Here is a 24,216-nt window from a genome sequence, read left to right on the forward strand (position 1 = left end):
CTATCAAACTTTAAAAAGCAGGGAAATTGGGCAGCTATAGTGAATGCACCAGGGGAGCAGGAGACCTGACCTCCTCTCTGAGATAGTGTACTGCCCTACAATTCTATCAAAATGCAAACACAATTTGGGTTGGTCTTTCACAGTGCAATCCACTTCCTAATAATTAAAAATCAACCAGGCTTTTTTAAAACTTTTACACTGCAGAAGATGAAGGTCAATGTATGGGGCAAGGTCAGTAACAGGATTACTCTGTGAACATGGCTGATTTTTAATTAGTTTCAACAGCTTATGAGAACTGGGACAGAAAAAAGTCCAAAACAGGTCTGGTTTCTCTCTCTCTCTCTTTTTACACTTTGAACTCTCGGTTCTCTCTGACTGTTTTGTGTATCACCATGAAATTTAGAGGGTTGTTAAGCAAGCGTTTCTGAGTCCAGGACTATAAGTTTTGTAATGTGTTTTGAAATAAACTTATGGGAAGGATCAAAATGGCATGGGAGTATTTTAAATTTAACATTGTGGAATGCGAAAAATCCATGCTGACTATAGTATACAGCCATTCTCGTGGCTGTATAACTACCAGTGAGTGGCGCCTCCACTGAGGTTATGTATGGAGGAGTTCAGAACAATCCTGTCTTTAGCCTAATAGGACTCATAGAATATTATATGCTGAAACTGTGTGTGTGCATGAGTATGTATATTATAAAGATAACAGGAGCCAAAACTGAATTTGCGCCATGATATGTACATTTTTGGGGGAGGGGTCTATGAATATTCATTTCCATAGAGATTTATTATCTCTGTAATTAACTTGTCAGGGACCCACTAACAAAGCAGCTCCTCTCTTTGACAGAGGCTAGAAGCAGAGGTTTATTTAGTGTCTTCTGAAGAAAAAAATTAACAAAACTGTCAGCTTTAAACAACCAAAAGCCTTAATGGCCTCTTTCCATTCCCATTAATGAACAACCAAAGGCATTATGCATCCTGATTGCTTCAGCTACTGTACGTGAATCCATTTTAGGACCAAACTACATGTAAGGCTAAACATGTCACTGCAAGTTCCATAAGTTGTTGTTATTTAAACTCTAAAAGCAGATGCAGAGGAGACAATAAGGAGATAAGACAGTTTAAAAAAAAAATCATTTCCTGCTCCCCCATGGGCCTGACAAATATTAAATTCCCCCAGCTCCTGTTAGTCCCTGGAGGGAAGCTCCCATAGACACCATCTTTATGCAAAGTCTTCAGGGCCAGCCCTCCCATTAGGCAAAGTGAGGCATCCTCCTCAGGTAGCAGATGTAAGGGGGAGTGGCAGTAGCTGCCCCCTTGGCTATATCCTGTATATACCATCTTGTCCTTTGTCTCAGGCAGCAAAATATCTTGGGCCAGCCCCGAGAGTCTTCCAAATGAATTAATAAAGCCTCATAATCATTCCTTCAACAGATGGCAGAAATCTCTGTTTTTTGTATGTACTGGTGAGATGAAAACCAAAGTCAAGTATTTAATGGTTTTGGTTTTTTGCTTCCTCACTAGTTCTTTTTGTCTTCAGTCTGCACACTTCTGCTTAGGAATCAGCAGGCCAGGTCTGCCATGATTTTTGACTAGGTTTGATGAAAAAGCAAAATGAGCTGTTTACTGAGTAACAGAGAGGCCTTTCATGATGGCTGATCCCCTACCGGCCTATAATATTTTGAAGCACTTAACCAATGGAACCAAGGCCAGATTTACGTACAAGCTACAGCTTAGGGCCTCACATTATGAGGGGCCTTGTGTTAAGAAAGAAAGAAAGAAAGAAAGAAAGAAAGAAAGAAAGAAAGAAAGAAAGAAAGAAAGAAAGAAAGAAAGAAAGAAAGTTTACAACATTGCTACCAGGAAACCATAAACATCATACAAAATGAAGATAATTTTTGGTAGGTATTGAATATCATTGTTGCAGCTCACTTGCCAACAATAGTGAACTGTAAACAATTCTATAGAACGTCGTACACATGCAGACTTTTGGATTCTTGCAGAAAACAGCCCGCTTGTATATATAAATTATATTATATCTAATTTATATATTGTAACCTTATATTATATTGTTTAATTGTGTTATGTGTTTGACAAACTCCTAAATAATGTCCACACATATAACTTGCATTTTCAAGTACATGAAAGGTTGTCACACAGAGGAGGGCCGGGATCTCTTCTCGATCATCCCAGAGTGCAGGACACGGAAAAATGGCCTCAAGTTGCAGGAAGCCAGATTTCAACTGAACATCAGGAAAAACTTCCTAACTGTTAGAGCCATACGACAATGGAACCAATTACCTAGAGAGATAGTGGGCTCTCCGACACTGGAGTCCTTCAAGAGGCAGCTGGACAGCTATCTGTTGGGTATGCTTTAATTTGGATTCCTGCATTGGGCAGGGGGTTGGACTTGATGGCCTTATAGGCCCCTTCCAACTCTACTATTCTATGATTCTTAATACCTATATCACATGACTATCAAATTCCATTTAATTGTACAGCCCATATTTTGCATTTAATTTTTTTTATTATTTGTTGAAGAAGGAAGGGCCACAACAAGTTTAAATCCAGCCCTGAATGGAGCTTAAGCATCTTGTCATGAGTCTTTGTGACCTCTTCAGTAGCTGTTAGGAACAAGGAACATAAGAGGCTGCCCTTATACTGAGTCAGACCATCGTTCCATCAAGCTCAGCATTGTCTACACTAGAGATGTAAAATTTCCAGAAATTTTGAAACCATGAAAAAAACCCAGTTTTTTCATGTTTTTTTCCGAGAAAAAATGGAAATTTTCAGAAAAATTGAAAAAATGCAATATTAGCACTTTTTACAGATTGAAAGTCACTTTGTTACTTCAAGAACATCAAATGTAATTATGTACAAGTTGGTTTGGCATAAAATTATCACATTTGGTATATTAAAAGTACATTTTATTCAAACAATTATTATTACAAATTGAATTCAATTTTTAATTTTTTTACTTTTTTTGTAACAAATGGATCTACAAGATCCTGAACTGTAAGGAACCTCTTTCATTTTGCCAGTTTATGAGGAGCAGGCAAAAAACAATTAAAACAAACCAGAAGAAACCATCAACATTAACAACAAAGAAAATTATTTATCTCTCTGCTAGTCCTCCATAGTGTCAAGCAGACATAAAGCATCCATTCCCATAAAAAGAACTGAGAAAAAGGGGGGAGCCAAGATTCAATGAAATATTTTATTCATCATGCTAAAACAAAACATTCCATAATCCATTGTTGCTTCATTTTTTCCCAATTTTCCCATTTTTTCGGGGGGGGGGAAGGCTTCTGGAAAAAACCAGTTGTCTTCCAAATTTTTCCATTTTTTCTTCTGGGCCTTTACATCTTTAGTCTACACAAGCTGGCACTGGCTCTCCAGGATTTCAGGCAAGGGTTTCTCCCAGCCCTGTCTGAAGATGTTGAACTGGGGGGTTGGACTTGCTGGCCTTATAGGCCCCTTCCAACTCTACTATTCTATGATTCTATGTCAGCAATTGAACCTGGAACCTCCTGGATGTATAGCAGGTGCTCTCCCACCAAGCCACAACCCTTCCCACACTCTGGAAGTGTGAGGACTCATAATGTCATGTGTACATTTCTACACATTATATGCTTGGAGGCAGTCATCACTACAGGAAGGCTTTTTTTGCACATGTACAGTAGCATAGTGGCAAATTGAGAAGTGCAGGGTCCCTTCATATTAGTCACAGCCATGCCTCCCTCTTTTGCTACTGGATTGAGAGTGAGATCCTTGTTAATGCCTTCTCCCACAACAGACATCCCTAGGAACCAATCACTATGAAAAGTGTTAGTTATTGAGAAGAGTCTTCTTAGTGGCTGATTCACCTCCTTTCACTCTGATTGGCTCCAATCAGCAGGAAAGGACAAGGAAGCATGTTAGGAGACTCTTCTCAGTGGCTTAACATGCTCCCCTTTAATGCTGATTGGCTTGTAGGATGCTGGAGACGTAGGGACCCTGCTTCCAAAAAAGTAAGGGGTCTAAGACCCCGAGACCCTGGACGACTACACCCCTGCACATGTAGGAAATGAAGTCTTAACAAGAAATAAATGCTAGACTTTCCCGCTGCACACCCATCCTAGGCAAAAACATCAGTGTTGACGTCATCCAAAACATACCAAAGTTTCACTATCTGTTGGAATGTACTACCCCAGGAATGTACTACATCAATTATCAGATGGAGAGTTGCTTCTTTGAAAGCACCAATATGCACCAAAGTGTGATGCATCTTCATTGCCTGAGGTGGTATAGTCCTCTCCCAGGAGTGTACTACCTCAGTTCTCAGGTGGAGAGTTGCTTCTATGGGTAAGGGTCATAACTCAGCGGTAGAGCATCTGTTTTGCAAGCAGACGGTCCTAGATTCAGTCCCTGGCATCTCCAGGTAGGACTGGGAGAGACTCCTGTCTAAACCTCTGGAGAGCCATTGTCAGTCAGTATAGACCAGCTGTAAGAACCTTTGGCCCTCCAGATGTTGCTGAATTACAACCCCCATCACCCCTGGCCATTGGCCATGCATGCTGGGGTTGATGGGAGTTGTAGTTCAGCAACATCTCTTTTTATATAATGAAACGCAGTATATATTTTTATAAATACATGAAAACCACTTTGTGAAGTCCACTTGAGAAACAGTATATACATGTCTTAAGTAAACATCTGGAGGGCTGAAGGTTCCCCCACCTGGTATAGACAATACTGAGCAAGAAGGACCAATGGTCTGACTCAGGATAAACTTGCACCCTGAGCCAGTGCTTACCACCTTGGAGAGAAGGATTTTTCTCAGGAGAAGAAATTGAGGACGTGATGTGAATACATGCTTGCAGACATTCGACTGCTTGCAATCTTGGTGGTTCTGCACCAGTAAAAGAGGAGAGTGAACTGCTCAGTCTTTAGTTTTTATTTCTCGTGAATGCAAAGAGTAAGCTTTTAACCAGGAGTTGCTGCATAAAATTGCCTCGGCAGTAACTTGAGCAACATAATGTTTATATTTCTTCTTACCCATTCCCAAAGTTTTAAACGCTAACTTTGAAATGGGCCATTTGGAACTTGTTAAAGTTGGCTTTAAGAGGTTGTCCTGGATGATAGAAAAGGATCAAGCTTTTGATGTTGACTTCTGTCTTCAAGCAGGCGCAGCGGGGGGGGGGAGGTGGAGCCTCAGTACTGCAGCAAGTCTTTTGGCCTATTTCACCCAGGCGCGGGGGGTGGTGGTGGAGGAAACCAGGATGAGAAACACACACTACTTTTCATTTAGTAGGAAATGTCTGTTCTTAAAAAAAAAAAAGACAGATAGTTAATTAGGAAACATCTGGCTCAACCGAAGGTAACAGAAGTTGCTCCAATCAGTGATGGTTCATTGAAAAGCTTTTCATCTGAACTTCAAGAGAAAGAGACAACTCAGCGCTTCTGATTCCACCCTCTTCCCCAGTAAAGGCTAAAGTGCTAAAATAAGGAGTTGCACACAGGATGAAGTTGTCCAGGGTCTCAGGGCGTCTTAAACGCCTTACTTTTTTGGGAGAAGCATCCCAGCAGGGTCCCTATGTCTCCAGCTCCTGTGAGCCAATCAGCATGAAAGGGGAGTGTGTTAGCCACTGAGAAATGTCTTCTAACATGCTTCCTTGTCCTTTCCTGCTGATTGGAGCCAATCAGCATGAAAGGGGATGAGTCAGCCAATGAGAAGACACTTTTCAGTAGCTAACACTGCCATGTCGATTGGGCTCCTAGGGGCGTTGTGGGAGAAGGCATTAACAAAGATCTCATTCTCAACCCAGCAGCAAAAAAAACAGGAGGGGGCATGGCTGCGACTATCATAAAGGGACCCTGCACTTCTGAATTTGTCACTACAGTACTGGTTGCGCACATTGCAATGCTAGTCCTACTCTGAGTAGACCCACTGAAATAATGAACCCAAGTTAGCCATGTCTATTTGGATTGGGCTAGCAGTGGATACAACCCTCTGTCGTGTGTGTGTGTGTGTGTGTATCCTTCTTATGTAGCCCTTCATTGGCAAGTGTTCCCTTTCTGAGGGTGGTGGTAGAAAGAATCAAGGCAAATACTGGGCAGGCCATGGGGGGAAGCGTGTGCCAGAAGGAAGGCAAATGCCAGAGCATTTTTGAGAAGCTTACCAGAGGGAATGTGGCTCTAGGAATGCCTAATTGCTTGTGAAGCTCAGTTCTGAGGACTCTGGTGATTTATTTGGAAGTACGAAGTAGCCATTTCGTAGGATGTGGCAGGTTGGCCCCTCTTGAGAGATCTTTTTGAGGAACCTGCGAGATGAAAGAGTGGGGTGATGCTAACATAAGGGCCTTTCCCTATGGAAGGATTTATTTATTTATTTATTTACGTTCTTTCTATCCTGGCTTTTGGGATACAAATCCTTCCAAGATGCCTTCCAAGGAACAGTAAACTACACATTTTTTGGGGGGGGGGAGGGAATCCCAATAAGCAATATCAACATATAAAAAGTCATCAGGATCCTTCCCACAAGGCAGCAGGTGGTAGGTGGCCCCATAGAGAGAGGAGGGGAAGTCAGAAGAAGTGGGGAAAGAAAGGAAGGAATACACATAATATTATCTTACCAAAGTGCAAAAACGATGAGCCAGTCCATACAGAAGCCCATAACGAACCTCCTTATGGTTAGAAACCTTCAACTGTTTGGAGCAATTATCGGTTCTAATAGTTGCTAAAGCCAGTAGGCAGCCTCCTCCCAGGCCTCCCTCAGCTCCACTCCTTGCTTGTTTTTCCTCCAGCAGCAACTGCAGAGAAGAAAATGCAAGTCACAGGCAAAGAGAAGACAATGTCGTGAGTTTCAAGAGAAGGCACTGCTGGAGGCAGACAGACAGCAGCAGCAGCACTGCAGAGAGAGGTATGCAAATGGCTCTTTGTGGCTGGTTTGTTGCTGTCAAAATTCATCACTGCTACAGTCACTCAGAGGCTTCTGCCCATGTGCAGGCTTGTCCATGAGGGTGTCCTTTGCGCCCCAAAGTGTATTTTGTAGGAAAGACTCAGAGATTAGTAGAAAGAAAGAAAGAAAGAAAGAAAGAAAGAAAGAAAGAAAGAAAGAAAGAAAGAAAGAAAGAAAGAAAGAAAGAAAGAAAGAAAGAAAGAAAGAAAGAAAGGCTGTAATAACATATGGAAATGGACTGCCTTCAAGTCGATCCCAACTTATGACTACCCAATGAACAGGGTTTTCATGGTAAGTGGTATTCAGAGGGGGTTTACCATTGCCTCCCTCTGAGGCTAGTCCTCCCCAGCTGGCTAGGGCCTGCTCAGCTTGCCACAGCTGCACAAGCCAGACCCTTCCTTGTCCGCAACTGCCAGCTGGGGGGCAACTGGATTCCTTATTATTATTTATTATTATTATTATTATTATTATTATTATTATTTATTAAATTTATATACCGCCCGACTAGCAATAGCTCTCTGGGCGGTGAACATAAAACAGCATAAAAATACAATAAATAACAAAACAATACTAAAATACAAGCAACAATCCAACACAGTAAACATTTTTAAAATTAAATCAGTGTAACTTAAAATGCTTCAGAGAATAGGAAGGTTTTGACCTGGCGCCGGAAGGAGAGCAGAGTCGGCGCCAGGTGTACTTCCTCAGGGAGACTGTTCCATAGTTCGGGGGCCACCACTGAGAAGGCCCTAGATCTTGTCATCACCCTCCGGGCCTCCCTGTGAGTTGGAACCCGGAGGAGGGCCTTCGTAGCAGAACGTAGTGCACGGGCCGGTTCATATCGGAAGAGGCGTTCCGCAAGGTATTGTGGTCCCGCACCGTATAAGGCTTTATAGGTTAATACCAACACTTTGAATCTAGCCCGGAAACATATTGGCAACCAGTGCAAGCTGGCCAGAACAGGTGTTATATGCTCGGACCGCTTGGTCCTTGTCAGCAATCTGGCCGCCGCATTTTGCACTAGTTGTAGCTTCCGAACTGTCTTCAAAGGTAGCCCTACGTAAAGCGCATTACAGTAATCCAAACGTGAGGTTACCAGAGCATGTACCACTGATGTAAGGTCCTCTTTACTCAAATAGGGACGTAGCTGGGCTACCAACCGAAGTTGGTAAAACGCATTCCTAACCACCGAGGCTACTTGAGCCTCAAGTGAGAGGGAAGAGTCTAAAAAGACTCCCAGACTATGAACCCGGTCCTTTAGGGGGAGTGTAACCCCGTCCAGGACAGGGTATATATCCACCATCCGATCAGGGAACCCGTCCACCAACAGCATCTCAGTCTTGTCTGGATTGAGCTTCAGTTTGTTAACTCTCATCCAGTCCATTGTCGAGGCCAGGCAACGGTTCAGCAAATCGACAGCCTCACCTGAAGAAGATGAAAAGGAGAAGTAGAGCTGCGTGTCATCAGCATACTGATGACAACGCACTCCAAAACTCCTGATGACCTCTCCCAACGGCTTCATGTAGATATTAAAAAGCAGGGGGGACAAAACTGACCCCTGCGGGACCCCATATTGGAGAGCCCGCTGTGTCGAGCAATGTTCCCCAAGCACTACCTTCTGGAGACGACCCGCCAAGTAGGAGCGGAACCACTGCCAAGCAGTACCTCCAACTCCCAACTCCGCGAGCCTCTCCAGAAGGATACCATGGTCGATGGTATCAAAAGCCGCTGAGAGATCAAGGAGAATCAACAGAGTTACACTCCCTCTGTCTCTTTCCCGACATAGGTCATCGTACAGGGCGACCAAGGCTGTCTCAGTGCCAAAACCGGGCCTAAAACCCGATTGAAATGGATCTAGATAATCAGTTTCATCCAATAGCGCCTGGAGCTGGCCAGCAACCACCCGTTCCAAGACCTTGCCCAGGAATGGAACATTCGCCACTGGCCTGTAGCTGTTAAAATTGTCTGGGTCCAAGGAAGGCTTTTTCAGGAGTGGTCTCACCACTGCCTCTTTCAGACAGCCCGGGACCACTCCCTCTCGTAAAGAGGCATTTATCACTTCCTTGGCCCAGCTACCTGTTCCATTCCTACTAGTTTTTATCAGCCAGGAGGGGCAAGGATCCAGTACCGAAGTGGTTGCACGTACCTGTCCAAGCACCTTGTCCACGTCCTCGAGTTGAACCAACTGAAGCTCATCCAACAAAACAGGACAAGACTGTGCTCCGGACATCTCACTAGGATCTACTGCTATAACTTGAGAGTCTAGGTCCTGGCAGATACATGAGATCTTATTCTGGAAGTGATCGGCAAACTGATTACAGCGGGCCTCCGATGATTCCACCGTGTCCGGAGGGTTTGAATGGAGAAGCCCCCGGACAACTCGAAAGAGCTCCGCTGGGCGGCAAAGAGATGATTTAATAGTGGCAGCAAAATGATGTTTTTTAGCTGCCTTCACTGCTCCTACATAGAGCTTAGTCGAAGCACTAACCAGCGCATAATTGTATCCGTCGGGAGTTCGTCTCCATTTCCGCTCAAGCCTCCTCCTATCTTGCTTCATCGCTCTCAGCTCCGGAGTATACCATGGAGCTGTATGAGCTCTACACAGGAGAGTGCGTGCAGGAGCGATCGTGTTTACAGCCCGGGTCATCTCCGTATTCCACAGAGCGACCAGGGCTTCAGCAGGAGCGCCAGTCCTATCAGCCGGAAAATCCCCCAGAGCCCTTTGAAAACCTTCAGGATCCATTAGTCTCCGGGGGCGGACCATTTTAATAAGTCCCCCACCCTTGCAGAGGGAAGAGGTTACTGAAAGTCTAAACTTCAGCAAGCAGTGGTCTGTCCATGACAAAGGGAGTGTTGTAAAACTCCCCACATCCAGATCACTTTCCCCATGCTCAGTAGCAAAAACAAGGTCTAGAGTGTGCCCCGATACATGTGTTGGACCACTAACATATTGAGACAGCCCCATGGCTGTCATGGAAGCCATGAAGTCCTGAGCCGCGCCAGACAAAGTGGTCTCGGCATGAATGTTGAAATCCCCCAGTACTATTAGTCTGGGGGACCTCAACAATATATCCGAGACCACTTCCGCCAGCTCAGTTAGGGAAGCCATTGGGCAGCAAGGTGGGCGGTACACCAAAAGGATTCCCAGCCTGTCCCTCTGGCCCAACACAAGGTGCAAACACTCCAGGCCAGTAACTGAATGAACATGGTGCTTGGTGAGTGAGATGGAACTCTTATAGACGACAGCAACCCCACCTCCCCGACCCTCAGATCTACCATGATGCTGAACCAAGTATCCCGGTGGGCAGAGCTGAGAGAGACCAACTCCTCCCTGCTCACCCACCCAGGTCTCGGTTATACATGCCAGATCGGCTGCCTCATCCACAATCAAATCGTGGACGAGGGAGGTTTTATTATATACCGATCTGGCATTTAAGAGCAGCAACTGGAGATCTGAGAGTTGGCTGATAGGACTACCAACGACCTTGCGGGTGTGGGAAGGACCGGAACAAGGCACAGCCACAACATGTCTGGACCGCGTTCCCCTTACCCGGCACGTCCTTCTCACAGCGCCATACCTTCCTTTGCCCGTCACTACGGTAATTGGGGCCCCCTCAAGTCTCCCCGCCTGATGGATAAAACTCTCTCCGAAGCACATAATACAACTAAAATATACAACAATTAAAGGTATAAAAACAGCTATATATACAGCCATATATACAGCATATAAACATACACACTCACTCAGACATACATTCATATAATCAGGCACCCATTCATTCCTTGGGGCTATGCAGCTTGCCCATGGCTGCACAGGTGACAGGGCATGTAACCCCTGAGCCACTCACTGTGGGAGTGATCTTTAGCTGGCCCTTGACACCCAGGAGACACCAGCGGGGATTTGAACTCACAGACTCTGGTCTCCCAGCCAGGCTCTCCTCCCCGCTGTGCTATACCAGCTGTTGTAATAACATAAGAATTCCTAAATTCTTACACTATTCTCTCTAACTCTATGAACCTCATCCCTCACCATCTTGAACACTAAGCCCCATTCTGTATATCCCTTTCAAATCCTTCCCATCATAAACACACCCTGTTGTCTTCGAACCAAATCCCTATCTAACTGTCAAACTGCCAAATACTAAAATATGAACAGCCATCCCACATTCTCCCTCTCCCTCTCCCTCTCCCACGCACGCACGCACGCACACGTGTGAGAAGGCACACTATGCACAGTGGTGGCATCAGTATCAACTGATGGTGCAGGATACAGGGAGCCAATGACGGGCAGAGCCAACTAAGTCTAGTTCCCCCACTCCTTCCTGCTGAGTTGTACAAAAGGCAACACTGAGAATAAGGAGGAGGAGGAGGTGGAAGAAGAAGATAGGCAGTGCTATCCCATGGATCAATTACAAGTAAGAAGACAGGCAGCTGGATGGCAGACTGAGGTTGGTAGGGCACAGCCCCATTTGCCCTAATGGGCCAACCATTGCTGCCTATGCATGTACAATGTTATGCATCTACATAGATGTTTTTAGATGTTCCAGTTCTTTTACTGCTGGTGTGTTTGCCGCCCCGGGATTAAGAGTAGGAGATCAACTTAATAAATAATACTAGTAATAATAATAATATAGAGCTTCTCCACACCAGGGTGTGTGTGTGTTTGTGTTCCTGGACAAATCAAGATCACACCTTTTGTGGAGGAGCTTGGCACACATACTTGAGGATGCACAAAGGGGCCCCTTTTTCATGCTCATTGGATGCATACTCATTGGATTGGGCCCATGCTCATTGGATGCATGGCTGGCAGAGATGTGGCATGGCTGCCTTATGCAATCTTTTAACTCATGATGGGATTTGTTTCAGTCCCCATATCAGAATAGGACCACACCGAAGATGGAACAAAGGCCCATTTCGTTTGGCAGCTGATATCTAATAGCAACCAGCCAGGTGCTTCTGCAAGTTTACAACCAGACCAGGCAAGTAACAGTCCTCCCCGTTTTTCCCCCATAGATGTTGCATTACTTAAAAAAAGTAACATGTGGTTATGTGATTGCTATCTGATTGCTGCAAAGGAGTCTAGAGTTTGGACAAAGAAGGGTTAATGGAGCTAGAAGCACTGCTTAAAATTGGTCAAACTAGCTGGCTATCAGATACGCCTCCCTTTTTGCTAGGGAGATAGCTTGCTAAATGGCCAGTGGGTACTGTCACAATAGCTAATCAGAAGGACCTGTGGGTTGTTCTGTTTGAATGGGGGCATCCCTTTCCTCACCTCTACTCAAGCTAATCATGACAGAAGCAAGATCTTTGCTTGTGAGAGAAATGGCAGCCTTGACAGAGACTGAGACAGAGGCAGCTTTGAGCTTTGGAAAGCTTTGGACTGCCTTGTTTTGGACATCTGATTCAGCAGTCAATGGGATTTGGGGCTCCCTTAAGATATTTAACATGCCTGCCTCCACCTATGCTCAACCTATATATTTGTAATTATATTCAAGCATAACAGAAAGCTCTGAAGTCTCCAGTGGTTCTTCCAAAGGAAAGCAAACCTGTGGAAATGCTCCAGCTGTGGAACTTCCGCACTGCTTGGGGAAGTGGGGAGAGCCTAACAATACAAAGCAGCCTTTAGGGGTGGGGAATAAGTTATAAGAAAATTTCCTCTGGACAGGCTTCCCCAACTTGGTCCCCTCCCAATATTTTGGACTACAATCCCCAACATCCCTGACCGTGACTATGCTGATTGGGGCTGATGGGAATTGTAGTTCAAAACATCTGGAGGACACTGGGTTGGGGAAAGCAGGCCTAGGCTATCAGTAACTTCCCTTCATTTTTCTCTAGGTAATGGCTACATAAACAGTGGCCACTGTGCCAAACCTTAGGGTGTGACCACCATTGGGCTAAATGAATTTTTATATTGTGGCTCTTTATGTCTGTTCCAGTTGATCCTGAACTTGAAAGCAAATGACTGGGAGTTGTCCACTATTCTGCAAGAAAATGTATGCCGTTCTAAAGTTCTGTCTCTCCTTCCCTCCCCACTTGGAAAATCCACGACAGGAAGCCAGGGCAATATATCTCCCATCCCCCAAATTAATTGTGACTGTTTTGATTAAAGTGCATTATCATATAAATATTTTATTAAGAGTGGGATTAAATCTTCCTTTGCTTATGAACTGTGACAACTTTAAAGTCTAACCTTTTACGGCTTGGAAACACATAATTATTTTGCTCATTATCCATGTTTAATAGTTCGATCTCTTAATATGCCTTGCCATTTGGAACCCGCCTTTGGTGCCAAGTTCAGATCGATGCTGTTAGTTATTTGTGCTTCTGCACATAATTAAGCTAAAATTAAAAGCAATTTAACCTTGCAGATCATTCAGAGTGTGGTATTAATCTGGCCAGGAATAGACTCATATATATCAAAGGGACTCAGGGAGACCCACAGTGCCATTTACAAACCATTTGAAACAGTTCAGCCTCGTTGAAATCAATAGAACTAAGTTGGCTCATATGTCAGCTCCATGGTTTGAGTCAGGTGCGGGGAACCACAAGCTAGAGGAAAAGATACTTCTCCGGGGGATGGAGGGATCCTGGAAGCGGGTGATTTGATCATTAGGAACATACTGTAGATAGTGGGGGGGGGGTTGATAGTCATGCAGACTGCATGGTGATTTGCCTGCTTGGCGCCAGGTTACAGGTGTCACCCATCAGCTAGGTAGCCTGGGAGATAGTGCTGGAGAGGAGTCAGTGGCCATGGTGCACGTAGGCACCAGTGACATAGGGAAATGAAGTTGTGGGGTCCTGGAAGCAAAATTTAGGTTGCTAGGTAGGATGCTGAAAGCCAGAACCTCCAAAGTAGCCTTCTCTGAAATGCTACTAATTCCACACGCAGGGTCAGCCAGACAGACACAGCTTTGTAGTCTCAATGCGTGGATGAGTCAATGGTGTCAGGAGGAAGGATTTGGAGTTGTTAGGCACTGGAGAACATTTTGGAACAAGCCGAGCCTGTACAAAAGGGACGGGCTCCACTTGAACTGGGATGGAACCAGACTGCTGGTGCTTAAAATAAAAAAAGGTGGTAGAGCAGCTTTTAAACTGATTTAATGAGGGAAGCCGACAGGAGCTGAGAAAGTTCTGGTTCAGAATAAATCCCCCCCCCCAGATAAAGACAAAAACAAAAGATGAACAATTAAAATGGGGTAGGCCTGGAACTAGACATTGTGAGGGCACGGCCACAGCACAGTAATTCAGAAAGGCCAAAGTACTACAGGCCAAACCAAAAGTGCCAAAGACACTTGAAGAGAGACACTGTATAGAAGTATTTATATGCTAATACTTGAAGCCTTTGAGTCAGGATGGAGAACTGGAGTACTTGGTCTCCATGTTGAAATCATTGATAACTGAAACCTAGTAGAATGGAGAAAACCAGTGGGACACAGTCAGTAGCACAGTGGCAAATTGAGAAGCGCAGGGCCTTCATGTTAATCATAGCCATGTCCCCCCTTTTTTGCTACTGGATTGAGAATGAGATCCTTGTTAATACCTTCTCCCACAACAGACATCCCTAGGAGCCTAACAGGAAGAAGAAGAGAATGTTAGTTATTGAGAAGAGTCTTCTCAGTGGCTGATTCACCTCCTTTCATTCTGATTGGCTCCAATCAGCAGGAAAGGACAAGGAAGCATGTTAGAAGACTCTTCTCAGTGGCTAACATGCTCCCTTTTCATGCTGATGGGCTCGTAGGATGCTGGAGACATAGGGACCCTGCTGGGACCCTACTTCCAAAAAAGTAAGGGGTCTAAGACCCCCTGAGACCCCAAATGACTACACCCCTGGACACAGTTATCCCTGGATATAAACTATATCAGAGGGACAGGGAAGGACATATTGGGGGTGGTTTCTTGCTGTGCATGAAAGAGGTAATTGAATCCAGCAATCTAGAAACCCCAAAAGAGGCAAACTCCTCCGCAAAATCATTGTAGGTGGTGATGCCAGGCCCCAAAAGTAATTCCGTACTGGGGGTGTTCTATCATTCCCCTGACTAAAATGCTGAGGGAGTTCTTGAGATGAAAAATGAAATTGAGGAAGCATCCAAACTTGGAAATGCTGTAGTAATTGGTGACTATCCTGACAAAGTCTGGCTACATATGTCTTCCAGTGATGACAAAGAGGTAAAATTTCTAGATGCCTTAAATGACTGTGCCCTTGAACAGTTGGTCATGGAACTGACCCAAGGGGTGGTGACCCTGGACTTAATCTTAAGTGGCACCCAAGACTTAGTCTGAGATGTAAGCATTGTCAAACGAATTGGGAACAGTGACCATAGTGCTATTAAATTAAACATACATGTAAATAGCCAATTGCCAAGAAAATCCAACATGGAAACATTTGACTTCAAAAGAGGAAACTTTCCAGAAATAAGGGGATTGGTAAAAAGAAAGTTGAAAGGCAAAGTCCAGAAGGTCACATCACTCCAACATGCTTGGGAGTTGTTTAAAAACACAATATTAAAATCTCAACCTGAGTGTCTACCATAGATCAGGAATGGTACCATCAGGGCCAAGATGATGCCAGCATGGTTAATGAGCAGAGTCAAAGAAGCTATTAGGGGCAAGTAAGCTTCCTTCAAACAATGGAAGTCTTGTCCAAATGAGGAGCATTAAAAGGAACATCAGCTCTGGCAAAATAAATGCAAACAGACAATAAGGGATGGTAAAATGAATTTAAGGAGCACATTGTTAAAAACATAAAAACCAAGAAAAAAACCCTTTAAATATATTCAAAGCATGAGAATGCCTAGAGAAGCAATTGGATCCTTGGATCACAAGGGAGTTAAAGGTGTGCTAAAGCAGGATAAAGAGATTGCAGAGAACTTAATGGATTCTTTGCATGTGTCTTTACAGTGGAGGATACAGGGCAGTCTGAAGAACTGAGGCAAGTAGTGGTGACAAGAGATGAAGTTCTAGGCTGAATAGACAAAGTAAAAACTGTCTGGTCCAGATGGCATCCACCCTGAGAGTTCTCAAAGATTCAAATGTGAGATTGTCCATCTTCCAACAAAAATATGTAATTTGTCCCGCAAATCTGCCTCCCTACCTGAGGACTGGAAAGTGGCCAATGTAATACCAATATTTAAAAGGGGATCCTGGAGGGATTCTGGAAATTACAAGCTAGTTAGCTTAACATCTGTCCTGGGAAAACATGTAGAAAACATTGTTAAATATAAAATAAACAAGCATATATAAGAGAGACCCTTGCTGAAACAGAACCAGCATGGCTTCTGCAAGGGTAAGCCCTGTCTCAATAACCTATTAGAATTCTTTGAGAGTGTCAACAATCATATAGATAGAGGTGATCCAGCTGACATAGTGTACTTGGACTTTCAAAAAGCTTCTGATAAGGTACCTCACCAAAGACTCCTGAGTAAACTTAGCAGTCATGGAATTAGAGGAGAGGTCTTCTTGTGGATCAGGAATTGGTTAAATAGCAGTAAACAGAGATTAGGAATAAACTGACATTTCTCCCAATGGAGGGCTGAAGAAAATGAGTCCCCCAAGGAACTGTATTGGGACCTGTGCTTTTTCACTTGTTCATAAATGATCTAGAGTTAGGGGTGAGCAGTGAGGTGGCCAAGTTTGCTGATTATACAAAATCGTTCGGGGTTGTTAGAATAAAAAGGGATTGCAGGATTGCGAAGAGCTCCAAAAGGACCTCTTCAAACAGTGAATGCTTGATAAAATGGTAAATGCAATTCAGTGTAAACAAGTGTGAAGTTATGTACATAGGAGCAAAAAATCTTAATTTCACATATATGCTCATGGGTTCTGAACTGGCAGTGACTGACCAAGAATGAGACTTTGGGGTCATAGGGGATACCTTGATGAAGATGTTGATCCAGTGTGCCGCAATTGTGAAAAAGGCAAATTGCATGCTAGGGATCATTAGGAAAGGTACTGAAAATAAAACTGTCGATATCATGATACCATTATATAAATCTATGGTGCAGCCACATTTGGAATACTGTGTACTGTTCTGGTCACCTTACCTCGAAAAGGATTTTATAGAGCTGGAAAAGCTTCAGAAAAGGGCAACCAAAATGATCAAGGGAATGGAGCAACTCCCCTATGTGGAAAGGTTGCAGCATCAAGGGCTTTTTGTTTAGAGAAAAGACAAGTAAGATGTGACATGATAGAAGTGTATAAAATTCTTCATGGCATGAGACAGTGGACAGAGAGAAGCTTTTTCCCCTCTCTCATAACCCTAGAATTTGTGGACATCCAATGAAGCTGAATGCTGAAAGATTCAGGACAGAAGAAAGTACTACTTCATGCAGCGCGTAGTTATTATGATGATGATTTTAATTAATTTGTTCATTGCCTCATACCCAGTGGTCTCTAGGTGACTTACAACACATTTTAAAAACATACAATATAAAATGAATTTTAAAACATGCAATATACAAAATTTAAAATCCAAACAACAAGGACTAAGCATACCAAAGGGCTGAATGAAAAGGGAGGTCATTGCCTGGTGCCTAAAGATGGATAGCGGACTATTGACTTTGCTCCCACAGGAAGCAGTGATGGCCACCAATTTGGATTGATTTATAAGAGGATTAGACAAATCCATGGAGGAAATGACTATCAATGGCTGCTAGCCATGATGGTTATGCTCTGCCTCTGCTGTTGGAGGCAGTATGCCACTCAATACCAGTTGCTGGAAACGGCAGGAGGAGAGAGTGCTCTTTGCACTCAGGTCCTGCTTGTGGGTTTCTGCCGGTTCGCCACTGTGAGAGCAGGATGCTGGATTAGATGGGCCACTGGCCTGATCCAGCAGGTTATTCTTATGTTCCTATGTTAACCTCCAGTTCTCCAGAAGTTGTTGAACTATAACTCCCATCAGTCCCAGCAAACATGGCCAGTAGCCAGGGATGATGGGAGTTGTAATTCCGCGACATCTCTGGAGGGCCAAAGGTAATCCACACCTAGGTTTTGTGGAAGATGGGGAACTTGTGGTCCTCCAGATGTTGCTGGACTACAACTGTCATCATCTCTGGCCACTGGCCATGATCTCTTCTTTTCCATCTAGCAATCCTAAATTACATCCATTGTTTTTCACTGTCAAAAATATAGTCTTATCTTTTTCAATTTATATGTGGATGTTTCTTTACAATCAATAAAATAAACTAGATAAACACCACAAAATATAAAAATGCTATATTAACCTGAAACTACTATATATCTGCTTACCTGGAGTTCTCATAAGCGACCCAAACAAGAATGTTTGAAAGGAACATGGAGACAGTGTTCACTCCTGGTAGATCTCATGGAGAAGGAAGTTCTGCAGCTGTGGAGCAGACACCAAGAATACTTCTGTGTGATATTTTTCTGCTTTTGTGATATTTTTAATTCTTCTATTTGCATTATCGATGAGTGGATCCTGTTGGATGTTGTATCTGGCGCAAGCAGATGCCCAGGATGCAGAACAGTATAGTGACAGGCTAGATGCCAGTTGAAGCAATGAGCCGGACAAGCAATAAGTTTTAAGAGTCACTTTACTGACAATATATCACAAGCTCTCTCTGTACAAACTGCTCGACCCCCACACCGACTGGCCAGATCTGCTAAGTCTTATAGATAAGGCCAGCTGGTTGCCTTGGATACTTGTCCTTGAGATCTGCATGGACTCTGTGCTTCTTGGCCTTGTAACTCTGCTGTGGAAAAATACATTCAGGCACTCTTTCTTTGCCAACACCCCCCACCTATTTTTCCATAGCATAAACCTTTATCATTTACATTACATCTTTCATGTTTCTTCCAACTTTTGTTATCACAATTACAGTTACATTTCTTGCAGTCACTTAAATTACATTTCTCCACATGATACATTTCTTTTCTTCAGTTTACATCAGCATCATTTGTAATACAGTTACTCCATTGCAATCTCAGCATCATTTTCATTATATTTCTTTCAGCAATTATTTTTCATGATTCCCATCATCCCACTTTTTCCAGTTACTGAAGTCTATATGCTTAATGGAATTTATTTTAAATCTAACAGGTGGAATACCTTTGGTTGTTCTCTCTGATCTGCGTGGTTGTATTTCTGCCTTAGTGTCTGTGTCTGTGTCAGGCGATTCCTCAGTTTCTCTCTCAGAGCTAGAACTTGATTCACTACTGCTGCCTGTTTCTTCTTGTTTTATTGGTACTGTATCTGCCTGTTCTTGTTCATTACTAACTTCAGTGTTTCCCAACTCCACATATGTTTTCTCTTCCCAATCCTGCTCTATTGCTTGCACGCTTCTGCTTAACACCACAGACCTTTGTTTTGGCATCCAAATTCTGTAATACGTGTTTTCAAATCCCAGCATGTACCCTTTGTCTGCTCTCCTTTGCAGCTTCCCTGTCCTGCTCCAAACCTAATCAAATGTTTTAATCTGGGTTTTCTGTCATACAATTTCTGATAAGGAGACATTCCAGTGGCCTTATGGAATATTCTGTTTTGAATGTAAGCTGAATACAGAACACACTCTCCCCAGAAACCTTGTGTTAAAGAGGAGTCACATAGCATTGATCTTATTCAGTCCTGAAGCAACCTGTTCCAGCGTTCAGCTAACCCGTTCTGATGAGGACTATAAGGGGCTGTTAACTCCTGTTTTATTCCTCTTTTATCCAAGTATTCAGTAGAAGAGTGTCCTAAGAACTCTCCTCCTTGATCTGATCTTATTCTCTGTATTTTGACACCAAACTGCACTTCAATTTTTGTAATAAATCTTTTCAGTTTCTCTGCAGCTTCACTTTTAGCTTTTAGTAAATAAACAGTGCAGAATTTTGAAAAATCATCAACTATTGTCCAGATATGCAACAATGAATAAAATTCCAAGAGATGTGCTTGTTCATTTTATAAAGAAGACGACCAGAGATATGGTATTACAGCAACACTTTAAAAATACCTTTAAAATTGATGGTAAGGAAATACTGGTGATGAAAGAAATTCCTATTAGACTTTTATGTAAGAGAAAAGAATATGCTTTCCTTACAGAGAAACTTAAGCAACGCAAAATTCAATTTAGATGGGATGTTCCAGAAGGAGTGATCTTTACATTCAGACAACAGAAATATAGATTGAATACTGTTCAAAAAGCAAAAGACTTCTTGAGAAAAGCTTCAAAAGATATGGATGAAGATAAACTCAAAGATATGGATATAATTCCTGGGGAACAAAGTCAACAAAGATATGCAGAGGAAGGAAAGGAAGATGATGGATTAAAAGGAGCATCAGGCACATTTTAAAATACACGCTTAAAGATGGATTACAAATATCTAACTTGGAATATAAATGGAGCTAATACGGCGCAGAAGAGAAAGAAAGTGTTTCACTATTTGAAAAAATTAAAATTGGATATAATTTGTTTACAAGAAACTCATATTAGGAAGAAAGATTCCAAATATTTGATTTGTAAAAATTTGGGTGAAGAATTTATTTCAGCTGGACCAAAAAAAAAAAATGGAGTTGTTCTCTACATTAACCCACAATTGCTTCCTAAATTGGTATTACTGGATGATAGTGGTAGATTTGTGGGGGTTGAAATTACTCTACAGGGTACAAACATTTTGATAGTGGGTATCTATGCCCCCAATGAAGATAAAACAAGGTTTTACACAGGACTTATGGAAAAATTGTCAGAGTTTTCCTATGACCATTGGTGCATTATGGGTGATTGGAATGGGGTAATCTCACCAAAAATTGATAGGCTTTCTGAAAAAAATATCAAAGAGACACAGGGTAAATTACCGAAGATTTGCTTTGAACTGATGGAACATTTAGAATTGGTGGATACCTGGAGATATATAAATGATAATGCAAAGGAATTTACTTATTTTTCAGAAAGACACAAAACATTCTCGAGGATTGATATGATTTGGATGTCTAAAATTTTAGCGAAGGACACTTTTAAAATGGATATATTACCAAAAACTTTTTCGGATCATAACCCTGTGATATTAACTTTAAAAAAGAAAAATCTTGGATTTAGATGGAGACTAAATGAATCTTTATTACAGAATGACAAAGTAGTACAAGAATGTAAGAAGAAATTAAAAGAGTTTTTTGAACATAATTTACATAAAGGAACAAGTGAAAATATCGTTTGGGATACAAGTAAGGCATTTATGAGGGGATATCTTATTAAATGTAACTCTGAATTTAAAAAAAAGAAACAACAGAAAATGCAATTAATTTTGGAAGAAATAAAACAAAAAGAGGAAGAATTGAAAAAGAATCCAACTAAAGTTTCTATTGTAAATCAAATCAAAATGTTACAGAAGCAAGTATCAATGCTGACAGTTAGAGAAATTGAAAGAAAACTAAATTTTGCTAAACAAAGGACTTTTGAATTTGCAAATAAACCTGGGAAATGGTTAGCATATAAATTAAGAAAAGAACGTCAAAAAAATATCATTTTAAAGATACAAGAAGGAGATGAGACGTTGACAGATAATGTAAAAATTAAAAAGATTTTTCATCAATATTATTCAACATTGTACAAATGTCAGGAAATTCCATCTGAAAAAATAGAAAAGTATATATCTAAACAGAATTTGCCTAAAATTACAGACTTTCAGAGACAAGCTATTAATGGCCCTATTACGTTAAGAGAGATATCTGAAGCTATAAACAAAATTAAATTAGGAAAGGCACCGGGACCAGATGGGTTATCTGCAATGTATTATAAATGTTTGGAGGAAGAACTCTTACTACCTTTACAGTCTACAATGAATCTTATTCTGCAAGAGGGAAAGATACCGGATAGTTGGAAAAATGCTAATATAACATTAATACCTAAAGAGGAGCAAGATTTAACTAAAACAAAAAATTATCGACCAATATCTCTATTGAATAATGACTATAAAATTTTTACAATGATCTTGGCAGAAAGATTGAAAATAATATTGCAACAATTTATTCAGGAAGATCAATCAGGGTTTTTACCTAAAAGACAATTACGTGACAACGTCAGGAATGTCTTGAATGTCTTGGAATATTTAGAACAACGAAATGATAAACAAGCAGCTTTGATTTTTTTAGATGCTGAAAAAGCATTTGATAATTTGAATTGGAAATTTATGTTTCAGGTTTTGGAGCAAATGGATTTTGGAGACAATTTTATAAAATGGATTAGATCGATTTATACATCTCAGAAGGCTCAGATAATTGTTAACGGAGATTTAACGGATTCATGTGAAATACAAAAGGGTACAAGACAGGGATGTCCTTTATCTCCTCTTTTATTTATTCTGGTCTTAGAAGTGCTGCTTAGAGATATAAGGCAAGATAAAAGAATTTCGGGATTAAAGATAAAAAAAGAAGAATATAAATTGAGAGCATTTGCTGATGATTTGATAATTGTACTAGAAAATCCTTTGGAAGGAATTAATGTATTGATGGACAAATTAAAAGAATTTGGACTGTTAGCAGGATTTAAGATCAACAATCAAAAAACAAAGATGTTGGTGAAAAATTTAACTTTAAGGGAACAGAAAGAGTTAATGGACAAGACAGATTTTACAATAGAGAAAAAGTTGAAATATTTAGGTATCATTATGACAAATAAAAATTCAAAGTTGTTTCATAATAATTATGAAAAATTATGGACAGAGATTAAGAAAGACTTGCTAAGATGGGATAAACTACAACTGTCATTAATGGGTAGAATATCTGTGATAAAAATGAATGTATTACCGAGAATGATGTTTTTGTTTCAAACAATACCTGTAATATCCTCTGATTTACCTTTTAAACAATGGCAAAAAGATATCTCTAAATTTGTATGGCAAGGAAAAAAACCAAGAGTCAAATTTAAATTACTACAAGATGCCAAAGAAAGAGGAGGACTGGGATTACCAAATCTGAGAGTTTATTTTGCTGCCTGCTGTCTAGTCTGGATAAAGGAATGGATGTTATTGAGGAATAAAAGACTATTGGATTTGGAGGGCCATAATTTGAAGTGGGGATGGCATGGATACCTATGGTATGACAAAGTAAAAGTAAATGTAGACTTTAACAATCATTTTATAAGACGTCCTCTGTTGAAAATATGGAATAGATATAAACCAAGGTTTTATTCGAAAATACCACTATGTGTCTCAAGTCAAGAAGCGTTTTATAGAAGAGAAATGGTTAACTTATCAAGAACTATTAGAAAATGTACATGGAGAATATACAATGAAAGAGAGAGAACAACTGACAAAGGAAGGATATAGTTTTCAATGGTTTGCCTATTTACAATTGTTAGAAAGATATAAAATGGACAAGAAAATGTATGGGTTTGAAATAAGTAAATCTGATTTTGAAATAGGACTGTGTACAAATGATGAAAATATAATTGCGAAAATGTATAAACTCTTATTGAAAATGGATATGGAGGAAGAACAAGTAAAAGAGTGTATGGTAAAGTGGGCAAAAAATTTTGGTTATAATATACAAATGGATCAATGGGAAAATATGTGGAAAAAAGGTTTGAAATTTACACTATGCTATAATCTTAAAGAAAATTTTTATAAAATGATGTACCGTTGGTACATGACTCCAGAAAAGTTGTCAAAAATGTATAGTAATGTTTCTAATGTTTGTTGGAAATGTAAACAACAAGAAGGATCATTTTATCATATGTGGTGGTTATGTAAAAAGGCAAAATCATTTTGGGCACAGATAGGTAGGAAGATGCAAAAAATTCTAAAGATAAATATTCAGTCAAAACCAGAATTTTTTTTATTGGGTTTTATGGATAAACAAATAGAAAAGAAATATGGAAGAATAATATTATATATGATTACGGCAGCAAGATTATTATATGCACAAAAGTGGAAAATGGAATCAACACCAACAATGGAAGAATGGCTATTGAAATTAATGGACTTAGTAGAAATGGATAAATTGACATGTTTACTTAGAGAAAAATCGACGGATACATTTCTTAAGGAATGGAAGCCTTTCTTGGACTTTTTGTTGAAAGATCAAAATAAAATGATGATACTGGGATTTGACGATTAATTAAGACAGCCTATGGAGAAAAGGGATTCTGTATGTATATATTAAGGGACAGGTTTGATGTATATTATATACTTATAGCTGATCTGTGACAAATCGGAAGTCAACTATTTTATTTTCATTTTTTGTTGTTGTATTGTTATGTTTTTTTGACTTTGTTTTGTTTGTTTTTGGAAAAATTTGAATAAAAATTATAAAAAAAAAATCATCAACTATTGTCAGGAAATATCTT

Source organism: Rhineura floridana, chromosome 6, assembly GCF_030035675.1.
Source record: "Rhineura floridana isolate rRhiFlo1 chromosome 6, rRhiFlo1.hap2, whole genome shotgun sequence".
In the NCBI taxonomy this organism is placed as follows: domain Eukaryota; kingdom Metazoa; phylum Chordata; class Lepidosauria; order Squamata; family Rhineuridae; genus Rhineura; species Rhineura floridana.